This window comes from Bubalus kerabau, chromosome 12, assembly GCF_029407905.1.
Source record: "Bubalus kerabau isolate K-KA32 ecotype Philippines breed swamp buffalo chromosome 12, PCC_UOA_SB_1v2, whole genome shotgun sequence".
NCBI classification, from domain to species: domain Eukaryota; kingdom Metazoa; phylum Chordata; class Mammalia; order Artiodactyla; family Bovidae; genus Bubalus; species Bubalus kerabau.
This window is the reverse complement of record NC_073635.1, coordinates 25,161,440-25,185,952: the sequence shown is the minus strand read 5'-3', so window position 1 is coordinate 25,185,952 and position 24,513 is coordinate 25,161,440. Positions and strand designations below refer to the sequence as shown.

General features: G+C 40.7%; 1 long non-coding RNA gene across 3 annotated transcripts in view; it reads left to right on the top strand.

The window, feature by feature from the left end:
* Nucleotides 1-24,513, top strand: part of LOC129624421 (uncharacterized) — a 63,170-nt gene that overhangs the window by 20,155 nt on the left and 18,502 nt on the right. For all 3 annotated transcript variants that reach the window (XR_008700941.1, XR_008700940.1, XR_008700942.1), the window contains exons 2-3: nt 15,318-15,407; nt 20,447-20,552. This is a non-coding gene — a long non-coding RNA (uncharacterized LOC129624421). The remainder of the gene's footprint in view (nt 1-15,317; nt 15,408-20,446; nt 20,553-24,513) is intronic.

Genomic DNA, 24,513 nt, shown 5'->3' with positions numbered 1-24,513 from the left:
TTACTTTATTCACAGATGAGAAAAATTGCATGGCAAGTGTTCATAACATAATATAATTCAGTTGCCTTTCAGCTAATTGTCCTCAAGGTCTAACAAAGTTATTTCCCATAATTAAAAGAAAAGAAAAGTTGTAGATTATAGCTATGTCAGATGTTCAAAAGGAATGGGGTTGAGTACAGGTGACGTTAATTAAGCCTTCCTTAATTATTCTATGGGTTCATCTTGCTATTGGTTTGACTATGGTCAGGAAGGATAATGGCACAGAAAATAAGAGAACTGGTCAAACTACAGTTCAGTACACTCTGAATAGATAGACATGGGTTTGCACTTAATCCTAGTGAGTTTCTTTTTAACACTATTGTTTAGGTGAGAGTGTCTCTTGCAGACCACAAGTACCTTTGATAATTATGGGTTCTGTAGTCAAATATACCTGTTTTCGGAGTCTCAACCTGGTTATTATAATGTAATAATATCATTATGTTAAGAGACTTTTCATCTTACCCAACTCCCAAAGTACATTTCTAAAATCCTGCTTAAAAAACAGATTCTAATCATCCTTTAGAAAGGACTTGTCTTTAGATGAAAGAGAATTTCAGAAAAATGGATTATTGTTCATTTCCAGCTTTCAGAATCCTTGCTTTTTGAAGAGCTGAAATAATTTAACTATTCAGTTCAGTCAGTTCAGTTCAGTCGCTCAGTCATGTCTGACTCTGCGACCCCATGAATCGCAGCACACCAGGCCTCCCTATCCATCACCAGCTCCCGGAGTTCACTCAGACTCAGGTCCATCGAGTCAGTGATGCCATCCAGCCATCTCATCCTCTGTCATCCCCTTCTCCTCCTGCCCCTAATCCCTCCCAGCATCAGAGTCTTTTCCAATGAGTTAACTCTTCGCATGAGGTGGCCAAAGTATTGGAGTTTCAGCTTTAGCATCATTCCTTCCAAAGAAATCCCAGGGCTGATCTCCTTCAGAATGGACTGGTTGGATCTTCTTGCAGTCCAAGGGACTCTCAAGAGTCTTCTCCAACACCACAGTTCAAAAGCATCAATTCTTTGGCGCTCAGCCTTCTTCACAGTCCAACTCTCACATAATATTATATAAGAAAGGGCTAATTTTTTATTGAGATTAGATGAACATTAACATTCTATTGAATCATAAAGATAATATGGAAACATAAAAATATAGGTATTAAATAGAAATGTTATATAGACATGGGCCCCCATATACTTTCTATAGAAAAAATATGAACATTATAAACATTATATAGAAAAGGGCAAATATTTTATTGAGATTAGATGAACATTTTATTTTGCATATATTTTTTGTGATCCCCAAAACAAAATGTGAATAATGATCGTACCAGTTTGACAATTTAGGTCACTCCCTACTATTTACTTTTTGTGATAAAACAAGGTATATTCTGATTGTGTTTTTGGATAAAGCATAATACAACAATAAAACTAGACAAAATGATTAAAAAAATCACCATTTTGGGGCTCTTAAGATTGACCGAAGGCATACAACAAATTGAGATGAAATTTATTCATGACAAAAATATCATATGTCAGCTGTGAATGGTGGGAGTCTCTGGCATTCTTGCATGGGGCTTCTCTCATCCACTCCTACCCACAAGGTAAATCTCAGCAGAAATGAAGAGGGCTCTGCAGAACCAGAACAGCAGAAGCTTCTTTGCCAGAGGGGGCTCACTTGGCTTGGAGCTGAGGGTGGAAAGCCTCACATCCAGAAGTGTTGTCAGTGAAGTCTTAATTTCGGAGGCAAAGGAATAGGGGCGACCAATGGCTCAGGTAGACTAAGGCAGTAGCACAGCTTGAAACAAATTGGTGGACTGGTGGACTAGCCTGGAATTTAACTGGGAGATCTGGGAAATGAGATAGCCATGATGCTGCTAAGTCACTTCATTCGTGTCCGACTCTGTGCGACCCCATAGACGGCAGCCCACCCGGCTCTGCTGTCCCTGGGATTCTCCAGGCAAGAACACTGGAGTGGGTTGCCATTTCCTTCTCCATTGCGTGAAAGTGAAAAGTGAAAGTGAAGTCACCCAGTCGCGTCCAACTCGTAGCGACCCCGTGGACTGCAGCCTACCAGGCTCCTTCATCCATGGGATTTTCTAGGCAAGAGTACTGGCATGGCTTGCCATTGCCTTCTCCGAGATAGCCATAGAAGGTCTTGAAAACCTCTCCACATATCCACTCAGGAGAGACTGGAGAAGCCCCCTAGATCCATATATCCCTGGATACGTGTGAGACCATACACCTGTGCAGAAGGCCTGAGTGGGTGTGAGTGATGGTCAACTCAGTCATGTCTGACTCTTTGTGACCTCATGGACTGTAGCCTGTTAGGTTCCTCTGTTCATGGACTTGTCCAGGCAAGAATATAGGAGTGCATTGTCATTTCCTTCTCCAGTGTAGAAGGCATGGTGGGAGGTAAAAGCCAGGGAGGTCTTAAAAACTGATTGATTAATCCAGTGGCAAAACTTTCTTTAGGTTACCCTAGTGGCTCAGACGGTAAAGCATCTGTCTGCAATGCAGGAGACCTGGGTTCGATCCCTGGGTTGGGAAGATCCCCTGGAGAAGGAAATGGCAGCCCACTCCCGTATTCTTGCCTGGAAAATCCCATGGACCACGGAGCCCGGTAGGTTACTGTCCATGGGGTTACCGTCGTGTCCGCAGAGTCGGACACGACTGAGCGACTTCACTTTCACTTTCAAAGGCCAAGATAGGATTATATAATGTCTTCTATGTCTGTAAATTCTGTAATTTCTAAATATTTAACCTAGAAATACACTAGACTAGGGAAGAGTTTTTTAAGCTGAGTTGTGAATCTCTTATATCTCTTCCCCCACCTGCAAAATAGGATTCTTGGTTACCTTTAGTGTTTCTGTCAGTGTTAGATATCATTAATATCAATAGAGAACTTTGGAATGTTAATAATAGCTAATTGAGCACCTATTATCAGCTCGATGCTGTGCCGATTTGGTACTTTTTAATGTCATTTAATTCTGCAATCACCCATGGTAGTATTATCCCCATTTCTGAATGGGGAGATTGGAATATAAGTAGAATACATTCCTTTTCCAAGGTTACAACAGCTAAGCAGCAGAACAGGTGGAATGCACCTGAAGACAATCTCATTTCTGGATTCATATCCTTAAACACTAGGCTAAATTTTCAAATGTTGATGCTATATAATATAAAATATTTTTTCTGCAACTATAATAATGCAATCTGATAGCAATCAAATGGCCCTATGTAGAGTTATTGGTCCATTAAGCAGGTATATATTTTACCTTTCTAGTTGAACCTTTACAAAAACAGTTTATATTAAGGTGACTTTCAGACAGATACAAAAGTAAATAATAATATCATGATCCTTCATGTATGTCCCCATCACACGGCTTTGAGCTTTTTCTGTGAATGCTAAAATTTCTGCTTGCCATGCTCATCTTCACTACAAAAGGGACATAGTTATAGACTGACTTTGGTAGGGTAAATACTGATAAGTTTCAAATTTGTAATTAAACTTTTTTAATAATGGCTTTTACTAACTTGTTATTCTATAAATATTTCCTTTTGAAATGGACACACTGATGATATGTTTTCAAAAACGAATAACTGTGCAAATAGCATGAGGAGTAGAAGGAGCAGGCAGGTGGAGGTATTCCACTATCTTGGCGTAACAGAACAAACAACTCCAGTGCAGTAGGGTGGAGCTGCAGAATTTGTTTTGTTCATCCTCCTTTTTCTTTAAGGTGTTGTCTATGGACTCTGTGCGTGCATCAGTGACCAGTGAGTTAGCCTTCTTCTTAATCTTTTTTTAAGGCTAATTTTTGTAGCAGTTTTAGATTCACTGCAGAAAAGCTGAGTGGCAAGTATAGAGAGTTCCCATATATTGGATTGGCCAAAAAGTTCTTTTGTGTTTTTTCCATAACATCTTATGGAAAAACCTGAATGAACTTTTTGGCCAACTCAATATAACCCCTGCTCCTACATGCACAACCTCCCCTACTAGGGACATCCTCCACTAGACTGGTTCACTTGTTACAATCGATGAACCTGCAAAGTCCATAGTTTACAATTGATGAACCTGCAAACTTGTATGAGCTTCACCCCATCCCCCTCTGATGGCACACCAGGTAAAGAATCCGTCTGCCATTGCAGGAAACACAGGAGACTCAGGTTTGATCCCTGGGTCGGGAAGATCCCCTGGAAGAGGAAATAGCAGCCCTCTCCAGCATTCTTGCCTGCCTGAAAACTCTACAGAGGAGCCTGTGGGCTGCAGTCCAAGTGTCGCAAGGACTCGGACACAGCTGAGTGACTGAGCCACAACTTAGTGCTGTATATTATATGGGTTTTGACAAATGTAAAATGACATGTATGCCCCATGATAGTTTCATACAGAATAGCTCCACTATTCTCAAGATCTGGGCTCATCTTTCATATATAACATTTTCTCTCATATATCAGCACTTGTTAAAAAATTGTGTTTCTAATCATGTCATGGTTTTCAGTGACTCTTGGGGGTAGGTAGATAACTGACAAGCAGTTGTAATTACTGCAGCCTCTGCCTGGTGGTTTGCAATAGAGGTGGAGTGCCTTATGGAACTGGAAGGAATTAGTAGTATAATCATACCTCATTCTTTTACTCCACCTACAGAAATATTTTATATTGCACAGAGCATTGAACTGCTTTATTTATTTCTATTTCCCTTGAATAGCATGTGGTATTATAAGCCATATGTTTCTGTAATAGCCTTTTAATTCTCCGTTTCAAATCTATTTACAATAACTCTGGCTCCTGACAGAAACCATTTAATAGTTCTGCCTCTTCTTTGGCCTCGTACTTCTGTCCCATATTTCAGTAGTGAATATCATTGCTAAAGCTTTGATTTATTTCTGGGAAAGTCTTCCTGGCTTTCTTTCTCTGGTTTCCTCAAGAGATGGTAAGCTATGCACAGCTAGACTATTTTCACTTTATTTGACAAATCGTTTGCATTAAATGAATTTAGAATAATGTTGATTACTAATGTTTGACTTGCTTATTTTCCTAAGCCTCTGGACTCTGGTATGTTTGGAAAATGTGCATTTTGATTATTACCACAACTTCTTTAGCAGTTATGATTCTTGGCCCCTTAAACTATTACTCTCTTTTGCTCTTCAAGGAAACTCAAAATTATAGTCAATGAGGTTATCTCCTTTGACTCCTTAGTAGGCAAGCCCACTCTAGGGTAAAGTTTCAGACACAGTCCCTCTCCTCTATAGCACAGGTTGCCATATACATAGTACATTATAAGAATCCTCCAATTCTTTTCAGCTAGAGTTACTGCTGCTATGCTAGATGAGATTTGCTCCATTTTCATAGTTCACAGATTGGTTTTTGTACAATTTGTGAAGCTCTCAGATGACTTCCAATGGAATATTTTTCATTGTATAGATCTTAGAAATAGCAGGTCAAGCATCATTTAAGAGCCCAGATTCTGGGTCTAGAAGCTCAAGTACTGGCTCAGACACCTAAAAGCCAAGTGATCCTAGAAAAAATGAACTTCACTTTTTTCATTTGCATAGAGGAGGTAATACTACCAGACAAAATTTCAGCTAGGATAATTGAAATAATGCCTGCAAAGCCCTTAACTTGGCTTAAACTGTAGCAATGTATACTTTGACTATAAATATACACTTGGATTATAAAACTTCTTCCTCCTCTCTGGATATACTACTGGTCACCCTCTGTACCCCCAAAAGCACCCCATAGAGTTTTTGTTTGTTTGTTTGTTTTTACTCGTAGAGTTTATAGTACCTTGTTACACTCATGTCCAGAGACTGTAACTAGCTTGGCTTAGAGTGGACATTGAGACAATACATGCTGAATGAATTAGTCTACTTCAGCTGAGAGTGTCTGCTCCAAATCCCACCCAGTAGGTTTTGTCATTATATCATCACCACCATCACCCTATTAATGACTTAAGGGCATATAGAGACAATTTACAGGCAAGGAGACACAAACAAATCTATTAAAACTGTAAGAATAGTGAGATTATCTTTCACATCCTCTAGAATGGTAAATGGCTTCCTGGGGGTGATACTAGTGGTAAAGAACCGACCTGTCAGCGCAGGAGACGTAAGAGGTGCAGGCTCTATCCCTGGATTGGGAAGCTCCCCTGGAGCATGGCAACCCACTCCAGTATTCTTGCCTGGAGAATCCCATGGACAGAGGAGCCTGGCAGGCTGTAGTCCACGGGGTCGCAAAGAGTCAGACATGACTGAAGTGACATCATGCATGCACACAGATTAATTTGGATTATACCATTGTTTCAAAGGACATAATTTGAAGCTAGAGAAAGATGTTATTGCCTCTCTTCAGAGTGCAGTCCAATGCTTTGACCATTCCGGGACTCTAATGTAACTCTCAAGATGATTGTGGCCTTTGCCAGTCTTTGTTCAAGTGTCTTTCGACCACGCAGTGTTAAGTTCCAACAACCCAAAGGGCTAGTCTTTTCTTTGTCCAGCGTGGAGGATGCTAGGATCGAGTCTATATGCTAACTTTTAATTTCAGAAATATTTGGTACAAAGCTTCCCTCATCTGCTATTGTAATGTTCTTATGAACATCCAAAATTGTGCTCCAAGACCTCTGGCTTTGGTCTTGGCAGTCTGGAGGCTGTGAAATGTGTGCTGCCAGGTATGTCATAGGACATGCCTATACAACTGGGCAGAAAGGCAGGCTCTCATGTGGAACCAAATGAAATAATAAAGGACTCCTATAAGTCTCAAAGATCCCATCAAAATTCTTGGAAGGAATTACTTATACCTGGCAAGTAGAAACACAGCTGCATTTTCAATGATTAAAAAAAAATACTCATTAAAACACTGGCAATAGCAGAGCAAATTAAAAAGTTAATATAATTTTTGGTTAGACAGTACTTTTTATGAAAACCCATAGTTCTTTCTCATAATTAATACAGTGAAAGAAACCTTGGTTGTAAGTTGAGAACTGAGAAAAACGCAGTTCAAGCACTAGATCATTTATTTGATGAATATATGACCTTGGGCCAAATAATATTTCTGAACCTCAGTTTCTTCTTCTGTAAAATGGAGCTGATACTCTCCCTACTTTATTTGGTTTTTGTGCTTGAATGAAGTAATATACAAGCTGTAAAATACTGTACATACAAAGTATATTAGCTGTATGGTTTCTGATGTGCAAAACTTAGAAGATAAAATTATGTATAGACAACATTCACTTGATGCACCTTTTCTGTAGCATTTAAAAATAATTGTCCCATTTATGGACATTTCCGGCAATGGGCCCATATTCTTTAGGAAGCAGGTCATTCTGTATTTGGCAAGTATCGCAGGTCAGGTTCCTCACATGCAAACTCAGAGAAGGAATTAGGGTGACGGTCATTTATCAGAGGGTGGTCTTCACACCAGTACCTGAGGGAGGGAGAGGCGAGGCAGGACGGGGCAGAGAGAGAAGTCAAGCTGTCGTGCAGTCCCCGTGAATGCTTCCCAGCAACCCAGGGCCAGCCTGGGCTGCAGCAGACCACGAGAGTGGTCACAAGTTTGGGCCAGAGGGCTGGACTTTGATGTTCTTGTGTTGACCAATCACTGGATCTTGGGTGAGGCAGTTGTTTTAGACTGAGGCAGTCCTCAAAAAGAGTTAAGAACTGAAGGTCATCTACTCCTGCAACTAAAGGGAAGAAGTCTTACCTTCACCAAGGGGCAGCTGGGCATCACTGCTTCTATCAGATGAGCCCTGTAGGTAAAACATTCGGCCCTCTATTGGGTGGAAACCTTTCTCACTGTGACTGTTGTGTAAGTTACTCTCCTCAGAGTCAACTCCAAGTCTTACCAATATTGTCTTACATAATTCTTTACTATATTCTGGAAGCACTTGTTCTGTAATACTGATGTGTATATTTTACATATATAAGCGATTTATATATGTGTTATATATTAATATTAATATATCAATCATTATGTTAATAACAATATTATATGGTAAGTTATAACCATCAATATATTGATATATTTACAGTATTAATGTATTATTAACCACTACTATAACATTAATTATCAATACATTAATATAATCATTAATATAAATATTAATAATTGTAATACATTGATACTTAATAACATACATGCAAGGCTCTAATTTATATTTATGCACATATTCATGTGCATATGTAATATATAGTATATTCTGAAAACATGTACTTTGAGTGATCTGAGAATATGTTGTTAACAATTGGCTCAATGATGCCCCACTGTACTCAGCATGTAGCTTTTAGTAACCATAATGATGCCCATTAGAGAGTAAAACGAGTCTGCTGTCCAAGAGAACTGCATTGGGAAATCATGAATTCTGGTTTGGACGTGTTGGGTATGAAACCCTTTTGAGACATCTGGAAGAAAACAGTTGGTAGGTGTTTGAATGTATCTATCTAGAGTTTTGTGGAGAAGGAAGTGGCAACCCACTCCGGTATTCTTGCCGGGAAGTTCCATGGACAAAGCAGCCTGGTGGGCTAAAGCCCCTGGGATTGCAAAGAGTTGGACATGACTGAGTAACTATCTCTGATGCTAGAGTTTTGAAAGGAAGTCTACACTAGCGATAAGTAATTAGGAGTTGATGTTTCTTTAGTAACTGAAGCTAGGAAGCCACATTTCCGTCACATTCCTGCAAGTCCATGATAAACTGGGGCTGGGTTTCCCTTTCAGATGGTAGTTTTCCTTCACTGGAGGGCTTTTCCTGATCTGTTTCACCGGATTCCGTTACCTGCCTCACTCTCGAGGCATCTGGGAGTGTAGCCACTGCTCTAGGGTGGGAGGAGGAAGGGGCCTATGACTAAAAGCTGGAGGAAATCCAACAAGTAAAGGCTGGTAGATGGGAACTCTGGAGCTGAGGTAGGAAAGGAGTGGCTGGGGAGGAAAAAGGGTGGAGCCATACAAGCAGCAGAGACAGAAGGGGTCAGCGTGGGTCAGCGTTCTAAAATTCTTCAGAGAAATGGTGTCATCGGAGGTGGGAGATAATTGATGATCTTTGGGAGGGTGGTTTTGGTAGGAGAAGCCAGACTGGAGTGGGTTGAGGAGTGAATGAAGGGTGAGGAAATGAAGGCGATAGTGTTCACAGCGCTTTCAAGAAGTGTAGCTTTGAAGGTGAGGCCAGAGATACGGACTAGCTGGAGTGGAGCAAGGTTGGTTGAAATGGTGGGCCTGAGTGTGAGGAAGAGAACTAGAAATAGCACCCCCCACATCAATGCTTTAAATGTCCCCCTTCACCTTTAAGTGGTGTGAACTATATTCTGAAACATTAGAGAAATGACAAATGAATGTTGCTGCTGCTGCTGCTAAGTCGCTTCAGTCGTGTCCGACTCTGTGCGACCCCATAGACGGCAGCCCACCAGGCTCTCCCGTCCCTGGGATTCTCCAGGCAAGAACACTGGAGTGGGTTGCCATTTCCTTCTCCACTGCATGAAAGTGAAAAGTGAAAGTGAAGTCACTCAGTCGTGTCCGACTCAGCGACCCCATGGACTGCAGCCTACCAGGCTCCTCCGTCCATGAGATTTTCCAGGCAAGAGTACTGGAGTGGGGTGCCATTGCCTTCTCCGGTGCTTTATTAAAAGCAAACATAACCAAAATAGTTGGCTTGTGGACAACTTAGATTATAAAACTGAAATTGAAAAGGAGATAAATATAAGGTAATTTTCCTCTTGAATTATTCAGACCAGGGAGTCATAGGTTCATCTGGTTTTTAACTAAGAAAATCTTTTCTGACATGCTACTTTACATTTTACTTGAAAAGAAAAGTCTTTTATTTGTCTTATTTATTATCCAGATGAACAATGTCTTTTATAAAAAGGAGAGGAGCTATTTTTGCATGATCCTAATGCAAAGATGGATTATCTATCTATCTGACTCTGATATACTACTTCTAAAAACTGTTATTTTCTTATGTATGGGATAGGAGTAAAAGTAAGGACTTTCTTCAGAGAAATATTTCACAGATTCTTTTCTTGAGCACGTATAGAATTTATCACTCCAGTCCTATCCCCCCTCTGCTCAAAAGAGGTACTCAAACCCCAGGACAGTCCTCCTAAGCCTTCCTGTGACTCCCCAGGGAGTGTTTCCAGGAGCTGGGCAATGTTTTACAACCTTGTGCCACTCCACTGTGTACCTAAATCTGTCCTTGGTGAATGTGGTGGCTGCTGGGGCTGCTCCCCAAACCCCACTGACTTGGCAGTGATTTCCTCACGCCAGGAAGAATGTGCTCCTGAGTCTAGTTTTTTTCCATAGACCATGGCCCAGAGCTCTCGGGCTGAGATGATTAAGGACTCTCTCTCCTTTTGTATTAGGATCTGTTGGAGGGCTCATAGAGCTGATTTTCTTAGGCCCCCAATGTACAAGACCTTCTAGAACTAACATCCAAAAAAGATGTCCTTTTCATTATAGGGGACTGGATGCAAAAGTAGGAAGTCAGGAAACACCTGGGGTAACAGGCAAATTTGGCCTTGGAGTACAGAATGAAGCAGGGAAAAGGCTAATAGAGTTTTGCCAAGAGAATGCACTGGTCACAGCAAACACTCTCTTCCAACAACACAAGAGAAGACTCTACACATGGACATCACCAGATGGTCAATACCAAAATCAGATTGATTGTATTCTTTGCAGCCAAAGATGGAGAAGCTCTATACAGTTAGCATAAACAAGACCAGGAGCTGACTGTAGCTCAGATCATGAACTCCTTATTGCCAAATTCAGACTGAAATTGAAGAAAGTAGGGAAAACCACTAGACCATTCAGGTATGACCTAAATCAAATCCCTTATGATTATACAGTGGAAGTGAGAAATAGATTTAAGGGACTAGATCTGATAGAGTGAATGATGAACTATGGCTGGAGATTCATGACATTGTACAGGAGACAAGGAGCAAGACCATCTCCAAGAAAAAGAAATGCAAAAAAAGCAAAATGGCTGTCTGAGGAGGCCTTACAAATAGTTGTAAAAGAAGAGAAGTGAAAAGCAAAGGAAAAAAGGAAAGATACACCCATTTGAATGCAGAGTTCCAAAGAATACAAGGAGAGATAAGACAGCTTTCCTCAGTGATCACTGCAAAGAAATAGAGGAAAACAATAGAATGGGAAAGAATAGAGATCTCTTCAAGAAAATGAGCGATACCAAGGTATCTCACATGCTAGTAAAGTAATGCTCAAAATTCTCCAAGCCAAGCTTCAGCAATACATGAACTGTGAACTTCCAGATGTTCAAGCTGATTTTAGGAAAGGCAGAGGAACCAGAGATCAAATTGCCAACATCCGTTGGGTCATTAAAAAAGCAAGAGAGTTCCAGAACAACATCTATCTTTGCCTTATTGACTATGGCAAAGCCTTTGACTGTGTGGATCACCACAAACTGTGGCAAATTCTGAAAGAGAAGGGAATACCAGACCACCTGACCTGCCTCTTGAGAAATCTGTATGCAGGTCAGGAAGCAACAGTTAGAACTGCAGTGGAACAATAGACTGATTCCAAATCGGGAAAGGAGTTTGTCAAGGCTGTATATTGTCACCCTGCTTATTTAACTTATATGCAGAGTACATCATGAGAAACGCTGGACTGGAAGAAACACAAACTGGAATCAAGATTGCTGGGAGAAATATCAATAACCTCAGATATGCAGATGACACCACCCTTATGGCAGAAAGTGAAGAGGAACTAAAGAGCCTCTTGATGAAAGTGAAAGAGGAGAGTGAACAAGTTGGCTTAAAGCTCAACATTCAGAAAACGAAGCTCATAGCATCTGGTCCCATCACTTCATGGCAAATAGATGGGGAAACAGTGGAAACAGTGTCAGACTTTATTTTTTTGGGCTCCCAAATCACTGCAGATGGTGACTACAGCCATGAAATTAAAAGATGCTTGCTCCTTGGGAGAAAAGTTATGACCAACCTAGACAGCATATTCAAAAGCAGAGACATTACTTTGCCAACAAAGGTCCATCTAGTCAAGGCTATGGTTTTTCCAATAGTCATGTATGGATGTGAGAGTTGCACTATAAAGAAAGCTGAGCGCCTAAGAATTGATGCTTTCGAACAGTGGTGTTGGAGGAGACTCTTGAGAGTCCCTTGGACTGCAAAGAGATCCAACCAGTCCATCCTAAAGGAAATAAGTCCTGAATATTCATTGGAAGGACTGATGTTGAAACTGAAACTACAGTACTTTGGCCACCTGATTGGAAGAACTGATTCATTTGAAAAGCCCCTGATGCTGGGAAAGATTGAAGGCAGGAGAAGGGGATGACAGAGGATGAGATGGTTGGGTTGCTTCACTGACTAAATGGACATGAGTTTGAGTAAACTCCAGGAGTTGGTGATGGACAGGGAGGCCTGGCGTGCTGCAGTCCATGGGGTCACAAAGAGTTGGACCTGACTGAGACTGAACTGAACTGAATGTATTCTGAGGGAAGCCGCTTTTTCTTACTGCTTATGGTTCTTTTGGGGCTTCCGCAATAGCTCAGTTGGTAAAGAATCTGCCTACAATGCAGGAGACCCTGGTTCAATTCCTGGGTCTGGAAGATCCGCTGGAGAAGGGATCAGCTACCCACTCCAGTATTCTTGGGCTTCCCTTGTGGCTCAGCAGGTGAAAGAATCTGCCTGCAATGCGGGAAGCCTGGGTTCTATCCCTGGGTTGGGAAGATTCCCCTGGAGAAGGGAAAGGCTACCCACTCCAGTATTCTGGCCTGGAGAATTCCATGGACTGTATAGTCCACAGGGTTGTAAAGAGTTGGACACAACCGAGTGACTTTCACTTTCATGGTTCTTTTGCCCTTAAAGTTAGATGTGTGTATTCAGAGACTTTACCAAAGAGAGTGGTTCCCTCCCTATATCTATCTATCTTTGACCAGAAGGGTCATCAGAGTCAGTGGATTCTCGGGTTCACCTACCTAATCACTATTTCCATAAGTTTGTCCCAGGCATTTGGATTTTTAGCAAATCTTATCCATCTACCTATCCATCTATCATCTGTTATGTAGCTCTTTGTGTAATTAATTTATCTGTCTACCTTAGATCAAACATTTGTGTCCCCCACAGTGGCCCCCCGCCCCAAATTCATGTGTTGAAATCCTAACCCAAGAAGGTGATGGTATTAGGTAGGGGCCTTTGGAAGTTGATACAGTCATGAAAGCAGAGCCCTCAAGAATGGAATTAGTGGTCTTAAAATTGGCCTTAGGAAGCTTCCCTGCCCCTTTCCTGTTCTGTAAGTTTATTGCAAAAATGATCATCTAGGAAATGAGCTCTGATCAGATGCTAAATCTGCAGGCACCATGACTTTTGGCTTTTCAGTTTCTACAACCATAAGAAAAAAAAAATGTTTGTTGTTCATAAGCTACCCAGCTTATAGTATTTTGTTTTAGCTGCCAAACAGACAAAGACACATGCACACACACACACACACACTCTCTCTCTCTCTCTCTCTCTCTATCTTAATTTATTAATCTGTTCATGACATGTTTATTCATATTTATTGAGCAACTGCTATTAACATACAGTGATGCATTAATTCTTTGAATAATTCCTCCAGGGCTTTTTAAAAAAATAGTGTAAAGTTGCGCCAGAGGTTGGGAACAGTGTGTTTCAGTGTCCGTTTTTCAAAATCATCTGTAACCAAAAACGTGGGAAAAGCTGTGATTGATAGAAGAAAAAAATGTGCAATTATATTTCCTCCATGTATTTCTACTAGCCCACTGACTGAAACCGAAAAGTTATTTATTACAATGGGTGAAAATTAGGAAAGGATCAATCATTCTGCCTAATCAATCTGGAAAATATTGCATCAGAGGCAACAGCACACTGAACTACAGACAAAGCCAGACTTTATGGTTTGAGGGGGAAAAAAAAGAATAATTACTATAAGTGGAACTTCTGGACAAAATTTCCAAATGATGTACAGGTAACATGGAATAAATATATATTTAAAGAAAATTTTTAAATGTTTTTTTCCCCTTAGTCTTTCTGAAAGATGACTTATCATGGCTTGGGGAATATTAAGGAACTGAAACATATAAAGAAATAGATTAGATATTGGCAGTTACTATAAAGAAAGGAAAACGGTTCCTAGCAGAGAAAATATCTTGGAAGGTTGTACAGATTTAGGAAAGAAGGTGATCAAGACTCAGATGATGCCCTGAATTAACAGAGTCATGTAAGAAAATTAGGAAAGAGCAATCAATTTGAGAATACAGTTCTGAAAGCTGAAATGTAGTCTGATGGTCAAGAATTCTCATAAAAATCCTCATGTAGCTGAGTTTCCCCTTATTTTTCTTGTGACATCAATGTGTATTTGTGAGATTTCCCTGGTGGTAGAGTGGGTAAGACTCTGCCTGCCCTGCAGGGAGCATGGGTTTGATTCCTGATCGAGGAACTAAGATCCCACATGCCTGGCGGTGTGGCCAAGAAATAACTGAAAATAAAAATTGATGCAAAAAAGCTCATGATGAACAGCAACAAAAATAATCAATGTGTATTTGTGTATCCATATGTGTATGTTTGATTCTTTCATCTCCAGAAACTTGGAAAGATTTAAAAGCTTTGCACTTTAGAACATTACAATGCCTTGGGTGCGGCATGTTTGTTCTATGTAGCATGTATTGGATGTTTTTTCCTCGGTACACATCATTTTTAAACTTTATTTCTCTTTTTTTCACTCAGTTGTCTTTCCTATAATTTAGAGCTGTAAAACCGAATTTGTTTTTATTTTTCAGTGCATTAAGCCTTCAAAGAGGGAGACTCTCTTATTGTCTTACTTGTGGAAATGTCTTGCTGTCACATTTTGCCTTTCTTCCACACAATAAGCAGTTGTGCAGCCCTGGCAAGCATCCATAAATCTAGTTCCAAAGAAATGAACCCTTCACTGTGTATCTCCCATTTCCTCTTGACCTGACCTTTCTCTTTGACCTCATTTGACTTTATCTCATTGTGACTGTTCTGCCTGTATGTGTGTCCCACCCCACACACATGCACACAAATCCCTGGGAAAAGTTACTATGTTGACTCTTAGTGGGGGAGGGGGGGTTATAAAGGTAGAATAAAGAAGTTGGAGAGGAACTGTATAGGACTTCAGTAGATGTTGCTGAACAAATTGATTCAAATAAGGAGCTCCTCTCATTATGTTCTGAGTGGGCGTCATAATGTATCCATTTCTTTCCTTTTCATGCGGCAAGTGGCTACTTCTGTGCACAGGGGAGAACAGTCCAGTCTGCTTTGTTTCCTGTTCTTTGATTCAGGCTATTTTATATTGCCAGGAACCAGAAAAGCCTGGAGCCATTGTGCGCTGACACAGTCCACGGAGTTCCGTTGGGAACAGTTGCGGCCAAATGCTTCCACAAATGGAGGTAGTGCAGTTTCCGCTGGCCCACCATGTCCGCCTACTTTCCTTAAAAACTTAGTTACCTTCCCCAGACTGCGAACGGAACTAGTTTCTGTCATCATCACCATCTTAAAAGAACATGGTTTCTTTCAGTGATCCAGCACAACATTAATTTTTTGCCAGAAAGAACACTTTGTATCCTTCTGTGAAGGTCTTTTTTTCCTCTCCAGTCAATCCATATGCAGGTCAGGAAGCAACAGTTAGAACTGGACATGGAACAACAGAGTAAGAGGAAAAAGAGTACGTCAAGGCTGTATATTGTCACCCTGTTTATTTAACTTATATGCAGAGTACATCATGAGAAACGCTGGGGTTGAAGAAGCACAAGCTGGAATCAAGATTGCTGGGAGAAATATCAATAACCTCAGATATGCAGATGACACCACCCTTATGGCAGAAAGTGAAGAACTAAAGAGCCTCTTGATGAAAGTGAAAGAGGAGAGTGAACAAGTTGGCTTAAAGCTCAACATTCAGAAAATGAAGATCATGGCATCTGGTCCCATCACTTCATGGCAAATAGATGGGGAAACAGTGGAAAGAGTGGCTGACTTTATTTTTCGGGGCTCCAAAATCACTGCAGGTGGTGATTGCAGCCATGAAATTAAAAGATGCTTGCTCCATGGAAGGGAAGTTATGACCAACCTAGACAGCATATTAAAAAGCAGAGATATTACTTTGTCAACAAAGGTCCGTCTAGTCAAGGCTATGTTTTTTCCAATGGTCATGCATGGATATGAGAGTTGGACTATAAAGAAAGCTGAGCGCCTAAGAATTGATGCTTTTGAACTGTGGTGTTGGAGAAGACTCTTGAGAGTCCCTTGGACTGCAAGGAGATCCAACCAGTCCATCCTACAGGAGATCAGTCCTGGGTGTTCATTGGAAGAACTGATGTTGAAGCTGAAACTCCAATACTTTGGCCACCTGATGCGAAGAGCTGACTCATTGGGAAAGACCCTGATGCTGGGAAAGATTGAGGGTAGGAGGAGAAGGGGATGATAGGGAATGAGATGGTTGAATGGCATCACCGACTCAATGGACATGGGTTTGGGTGGACTCCGGCAGTTGGTGATGGACAGGGAGGCCTGACGTGCTGCGGTTCATTGGGTCGCAAAGAGTCGGACATGACTGAGCGACTGAACTGAACTGAACTGAGTCAATCCATAGATTCCTTTTTCTACAGTTCTACCTGAAATGTCACTGATTTATGGTGAATTTCATCACATCTCCTCCTTCCTTTCCTTCGTTTGTTCTTTCGTTTCTTTCATACTTGTTCTCTCCCTCTCTTTCTTTTTTCTTTTATTCAACACATATTTAAGGTCTATTTGCTTAACACACATCAGGTGCCAAGGATACCATGGTGAAAACACCACACAAGGAAGCTCTAGTCTAGAAGGGAGGAAAGATTTTAAAATTAGTCAATTATAGTTGTAACAAGCACTGCAAAGTGGATAATATATGTGTAAATAACAGGATGAGGTACCCTGCCTGTGGAAGTGATGTTTAAAAGGAGATCTGGAGAGTGAGTAGAAATTATGAGACAAAGGGTGTGAGGTTAGGACTCCATGGGAGTTTTTTCAGGCAGAGAGAATGGAATGTACAAAGGCCCTAAGACCAAAAGGAGTGGGATTGACTTTTAAAGAGGCTAATGAGGCCTGAATTCAGAGCGAGTGAAGGAAGTTTGAGATGGCATGCAGAGGCCGGATGGACTGGGTTGTCATAGCTAGGTTAAGAGTTTAAGGTTTATCCTGTTGTAAGAGGATGCCTGTGAGGTGGAACTGAAGAAATCAGACACAATGCACACAGATATTTAAGAAGGATAAACTCTTCTAATATTGTCAGACATTTTATTTTTAAAGGTGGAACTATGAGTTCATCTTCTTCGTTCTGGGAAGAACTGTTTTAGTGTCTCAATCACGGTCATAGAGGACAGGTTGAAACTGCTGTCCCAAGGGATGTGTAATGGAAAGTATGTTTCCAGGGGAATCACCTCATTTTTGCTCTGCTGCTTCTGCCCAGGGATCTCAGGCCCATGGATTTAGACAGGAGGATGAAGAGTTGAACCACTTTCATAGGAGTCATGGGAATTTCTGGGTGGAAGAGGGTTATGATTGTTCTTGGAGTTCAGTGTGATTATACTCCATCTGATACATTAGGATAATGGGACAATGAAGAGCTTCCTCCCCTTCTAATTCCAAAGAATGTGTCAATGATGGGGTCTGGGTCTGGTCAGAACACAGAGTCATTGTATGTGTTCTGAATAGGAAGAGTTTCAATACAGGGAAATAGAGGCTTATGTAACTGTTGAAGCACTGCGGGGGCAAAGGGCAGGAAAGCTGGACAGATGATCTCATCCCGCAGAAGTGATTTCCACGATTCTGAAAGAAGCTCAAGTGACTTTGATCCTCATGTCAGCTGACGTGTCTATCTGCAGCTGCCTCCAGAGGGTAACAGCCTCTCCATCTCTTCTGTCCCCTAGAGCTCATGCTAATGCCTGTTGCTGGTAGACTCTTAACTTGTAATTATACAAGGAAGTGGAGTCTGGCAATGTAGTTCCCAGTTTCTCTTCTGTGGATGCAGAAGAGACTTCTGGAGAGGATGGCTGTGATGTCACGTTGACAAAGGGACAGTCCAGCCTAGATGGTGACTGTGGGTCAGCAGCACAGCCCCAGAGGCGGAGAGGGAGGCAGGGTTCCTGGAGAACAGGAGCAGGCTCCCACTTTGAGAGTGTGGGTGTGCCTCCTTGAGGCTTCTTGTAGTAGCCAGGGTTCTCTGGAGAGACAGAACCAGTAGGGATATGAGTGTGCATGTGTGTGCAGAAACGGAGACAGATTTATTTTAAGGAATCGGCCTGTGTGATCATGGAGACTGGCAAATCTAAAATCTGCAGGGTGGGCTATTGGCTTGGAGACCCAGGAGAGAGCTGGCAGAATTCCCTCTTGCTGAGGGGAGGTCAGATATTGTTCTATTCAGATCTTCATCTAATTGGATGAAACCCACCCACGTTGTGGAGGGCAGTCTCCTTTACTTATAGTCCACTGATGTGAATGTCAAGCTCATCAGAAACACCCTTGACCAAACATCTGGACAGTGTGGCCCAGCCAAGTTGACACAAAAAATTAACATCACACGTCCCTTTCTTCATTTATACCTGAGGAGTTCCACTACTCTTAGATGCTGTTCTGAAATAAACAAAAATATGCCCCAAATTAAAAATTCATGATCTGTTTTTATATATGTATAAACAGTTCAGTCCAACTCTTTTAAAACAGAGTGTGATAATTATTTTTCCCCTCTCCTTTAGATTTAGGAAAGAGTAGAGACATCTCTGGAGAAGGCAATGGCACCCCACTCCAGAACTCTTGCCTGGAGAATCCCATGGATAGAGGAGCCTGGTAGGCTGTGGTCCATGGGGTCGTGAAGAGTCTGACACGACTGAGCGACTTCACTTTCACTTTTCACTTTCACGCATTGGAGGAGGAAATGGCAACCCACTCCAGTGTTCTTGCTTGGAGAGTCCCAGGGATGGGGGAGCCTGGTGGGCTGCCGTCTATGGGGTCGCACAGAGTCGGACACAACTGAAGCGACTTAGCAGCAGCAGCAGCAGCGGCAGCAGCAGAGACATCTCTTTATGCTGTGCCCTCTCAGTATTCATTCATTCATTCAGTCAGTCTTTCAACAAGCGTTTATTGAAGATACGGGCACTGAGACTAATGCAGTGATATTGATACAAGATCAGATCCAGACCCGAAAAAAATGTGTTAAGCTAAGGAGCAACACAAGCACTTTGTTGTAACTTGTGAAAATAAGTAAAGGAAATTGCAAGTGCAAAAGATACTAGATTTATAAGATTGTAAGTGTTGATTTTAAAAACTTTATAAAAGCATAAAATTTTATAAGTAAATTAAACCAACCAAAGTTTACAGATCTTAGCAAATCATGATGTATGCAGACTTGTTCCCTGAATAATCAAAGATGAGTCAGAACAACTGTTTATTCAAACAGCTTAATGTCAACTAATTGGAGAAGGCAATGGCACTCCATTTCAGTACTCTTGCCTGGAAAATCCCATGGACGGCCAAGCCTGGTAGGCTGTAGTCTGTGGAGTCGCTGAGAGTCGGGCACAACTGAGCGACTTCACTTTCACTTTTCACTTTCATGCATTGGAGAAGGAAATGGCAACCCACTCCAGTGTTCTTGCCTGGAGAATCCCAGGCACTGGGGAGCCTGGTGGGCTGCCATCTATGGGGTCGCACAGAGTTGGACACGAATGAAGTGACTTAGTAGCAGCAGCAGCAATGTCAACTAATATAGTTTGTTTAGGAAGCAAATGCCTTAATAAAGAATACACTGACCCTAACACACTTAATGACTTTTTCATAGTTCCCCCAATCGCCTTTTCTTTTGTAAGATCCTGATTTTACCAGCTGATGTCTTGCCAGCTACTGTGTTTTCAGAACAATTACTGCCATGTTTGATGGAGGATTATTATGTTGAGAAGTTTCTGGGAGGCTAGTTTTTGGCCATATGACAGTGCATGTATCATGACAGCACCACCAACTCTGTAGTGTGAATAAAATTAAAACAAAATTGGCAGGTAGATTTCTAAGATAATTCCTAATGACCCTCACCCATATATAATACCCTCCCCTGGGGGTAAGGGTGCACCTGTGAACATGATGAGGTGATTATATGTATGGCAAAAGAAAGATTATCTTGGGTGGGCCTGGACTAATCAGGGAAGCCCTTTAAGAGCAGAGAGTTTTCTCCAGCTGGTTTCAGAACACAGCGTTTCAAAGCAATAGAGACATACTTCTGCTGGTCTTAAAGAAACCAGTGCCTCGCTATGGAAAGGGCCGCTTGTCAGGGAACAGTGAGAGGTCTCTACAAGTTACACATGCCCTGGTCTGCAGCCAACAAGGAAACAGGGATTTCAGTCATAAAACCTTCAGGAACTAAATTCTATCAACAATAGAATGAGCTTAGAAGTGGATTTTCTTTTTTCAGAGCCTCCAGATGAAAACTCAGCTCAGCTGACACCTTCATTTCTGCCTCATGATGCACTGAGTTGAGGACCCAGTCATACCACGCTGGATGTCAGAATTACGGAATTGTGAGTGAATTTAGAATTTTTGTTTTTTGTGGTACTTTGTGGTAAATTTGTGGTACTTTGTTGTGCAACAAACAGAGAAAAGAAAACTTAGACAAAAAGGAAAACAAAACAACTTTTATCCAATTTTTGTTTCTTTGTTTGTTTTGGATGTGATATTTTGCTGAAATTGGTCTTGTGGTGCCATTGCTCTATTTAGGTCACATACAGAAAGGTATGATCTCAATGGTGAGGTGACGCAGCTGGAAGAAGACCTCCCAAAATGGAAAGGTGGTTCCTTCTGGAGAGGTCCACTTCAATCCTTGTAAAATCTAGGAACAAGTTTAAAAGTGTATTTTCCCTATAAACTTTCTGAAGGTGTGTAGGTATATTTGGGTCACCATTTTTTTAATCATTAATATATCTATGAACATAGAGCTTAGGATTGTCATCTGATTTGTTAGTTCAGAATTTGATAATATTTCAAACTCAAGTATGTGACTCAGATGATCACATTGTAATCTTCAGTTTAGAGTGGCTGGGGGCTAATTCTTTTTTTGAGAATTAATTCACTTTCTAACTGGTAAGCCATACATCATCTTCAGAAGCTTTTCACAAGTACAATATAATAGTTTGAATAATCAGAATTATAATATATTTATTTCAAGAGAGTTAGACTGAATAAAGAATCCAAAGGTGTGAAGTTAGAAACTTCTTGAGAAAAATATAAAAATGCAAATCTAACATTATGCATTGTTCTTTATCTTCTTTCCCTAGTATAAAATGTTTGAATATTTAATTCCTTGAAGTTCTAACACTGATCTCTTCAGAAATTCTTTCAGCTCTACTATCATGCATTATACGAAAGTGAAAGTGTTAGTCACTCAGCCATGTCTGACTCTTTGTGACCCCATGGACTGAAGCCCAGCAGGCTCCTCTGTCCATGGAATTCTCCAGGCAAGAATACTGGAGTGGGTTGCCATTCCATTCTCCAAGGGATCTTCCCAATCCAGAGATCAAACTCAGATCTCCTGCATTGCAGGTAGATTTTTTACCCTCTGAGCTACCAAAGAAGTCCATTATGCATTATATTTTTAGGATAATTGCATATTGTATTAAGGTAAAATAGATCAATGATCTTTTAAAATTACTTATTAGCTAGAAGATTAGAGCCGCAGCCGTGGTTCTTCTTTTTCTTCTCTCTGTAACTCAGATTCCTTATCTCAGAACCTCCTCTCATACTCCATACTCAGACCCTTCTCTTCATGTCCAGTCATCTTTTCCCCTTTAATTCTCATCCTTGACCTTTCATCATCTGAATTTTCCATGAGAATCTTGCTTCCTCCTTTTAACCATTACTTTACATACCTTTCAACCTCTTCTCTCATAGACCATTTTTTTCATTACTACTGCCCACCCCCCCCCCAGAAATTAATCTCTTTCCTCATCTCTCTTTTTTTTTTAATGAAATAATTGCTCAACTCTAGAAATGTATGAATTCCACACAGAAATTGGGCCAGGATGTGACTTATACAAGTAAAGCCTCTTTCCTCTCGCTTCCTCAACATAAATGATAAATACATCCTGTTTATCAGCCTACCTTTATCTTCTCTCTCAACTTCTAGTTTCTACTTCATCAGTATAAATTGCTGAATATCTGTGCATAATACCAGAGCTAGGCTATGCAAAAGTTGGGACATTCAGAATGTTACTTAGGAATTTTACCTGCATTTTCTGTGGTCCTGTCAGAGATCTACAGAAAAAGAACAAGAGAACATAGTGTTCTGCTGGATCAGGTGATACCTTTGTGCACACTGGCGTCATCAACCACGTAGGTGCAAAGCTTCATGAGCAGAAGAGAACTTCATGCAATTTAGAATAAAGCTGACCTTTCTTCTGGAAGGACATAGCATTGTGTCAAGGTTTATGGCTAGAAAGGGGGTGTGTGGGTTGCGTCCAGCCTCAGCTCATCCCCTTTGCTGGGCCCTTTTGTGTAGAGAGCAACCTGCACAACTGTGTGTGGCCTGCCTGGTAAGTGTGCCGCCAGTAAATGTAGAACAAGCAGGGGATAAAGAGTAGGGCTTATGTTATGAAAGGTGACAGCAATTCTTATTTCCTTGGAAAGAACTAAATTTTACTTATAAGTGTTTTTCAAGCCAAATACTGAAAGTATGGTGAATGATCCTTAAGGTTTATAATAAATTAGGACTTAGAAATGTGTATTTCAGTTGGAAAGAGAGTAAAATTGGGAAAGTAAAGATAGGTAGATGGGGATAATGAACACTGTTCAGAAAACTTTTTGTTAAAACGCCATTTTTGTTAGAATACCACAAAGTTCAGGCTTTGTGGACCATATAGACTCTGCTGCAACTTTTAAACTCTGCTCAAAAGCAGCCATAGAAAAATATGTAAATGAATGAGCATGGCTGTGTTCCAATAAAACTTTATTTACAAAAGTGGGCTGGAGAGGGGGGTCATAATTTGTGAACACCTAGTGTAGAATATTGAGAAAAAAGGGTTCACAGAGGCCTTTGGTTGTTGTGAGTCTGCTGTTGATTCAGAAAGCCCTAAAATCTGAGTAACAGGTGTTCATAAATTATCAGACAGATAAATTCTACATAGGTTGAAAAAGAACCTTTTGATAACCAGTTTTAATTTATAGATCTATAAATGCCAGGAATGGAAATTTTATTTGTCAGGTGTTTATTTCTCCATTGAATCTCCTGTAATATATATGCTTCAGAAGATTAAAAAGTGGATTAACAGACTATATTTCTCATAAAATGTTACTCTTTAAACTTCTCTTGCAGTGCTCAATTTAAACAGTATGTAATGGATGTATATTATGATTTGGTGGGTGATGGTGAATTTTATTCCCTTTGCTTCATAGCAACTCACTGATATCAGAACTGATCTTTGTTGGGGCTGGCCTGACTCATGGAATTCAGATGCTTTGCTCAGATAAGTAATTCTTTGGGGAAAACTCATCGTAAGCAAAATACTTGAAAAGATATGAGAAAGGGCAACAGTTGGGCTATAAAAACAGACTTTATATTTTTCCACGGGAAAAAAATTATGGTCCTAGCATTTTATTCATTCCCTAATTATCTAAATATGTTATTCCATAACATAAATACAAAGATGTTTTTGTTCTTTGGGCAAATTGCCCTTAGTTATCAAGCTCTCAAATCTTGAAAAGGATCAGTCTTGAAAAGATCCTTCTCCTCTCTTCTCCTTCTTCCCCTTCCGTTTATCCTTCCTTTTTTTTTTTTTTTTCTCATGTGTTTGTTTTCAAGATGGATATAGGCTGTAACAGCAAAGTCTTTGTAAAAACTGAGAATATGTGAGAGCTTACAGGTTATGGGCAACTGAGCATCTGGGCCTGGGTGTTTCCTGCGTGGAGCAGAATTCCTTTGGCCTCCCCAGCACCCCGGCATTGTTTATTGTAGCCTGTAACCTCTCCTTTCATTGAAGGGGCAAATTTATGAAGGGGTTCACACAGCTGTTCTGGTTTTTAAGGTGACCAAGGCCAGCTGGAATACACTTTATTCACTGTAATACACTTTATATCATAAGATTTTTATATTCCAGTGAAAACTGGCTGTTAAGAGGCTTCAGAGGCAGGGCTTAGATTTTGATTGTCACTTAGCACTGCTGAAGAAATTAAATTCTAGTGAGGACATAACTCAGTGAAAAACAACCTTCTCTTACATAGCACAGTGATGAAAAGAGCCCACAGTTACAAGGATTTTTCTGAATTCCATTGACTCTTTACTGCTAATTAGTAACATGACTTGAGAGTGAATTTTTTGATACTTGCTTTGACTTGCCTTTAATAGCACTTTAATTTCCCATGGGGCCTTTTGTTCTTAACTTGCTGCAGATAAATATAAAAACTGTGGACAGGATCAGTCTTGTTTATTTATGAAGCAAAGTTTTGTTTTTATGATGTTTGGAGTTTATTTCCAGGCAGTTAAAGGAAGGA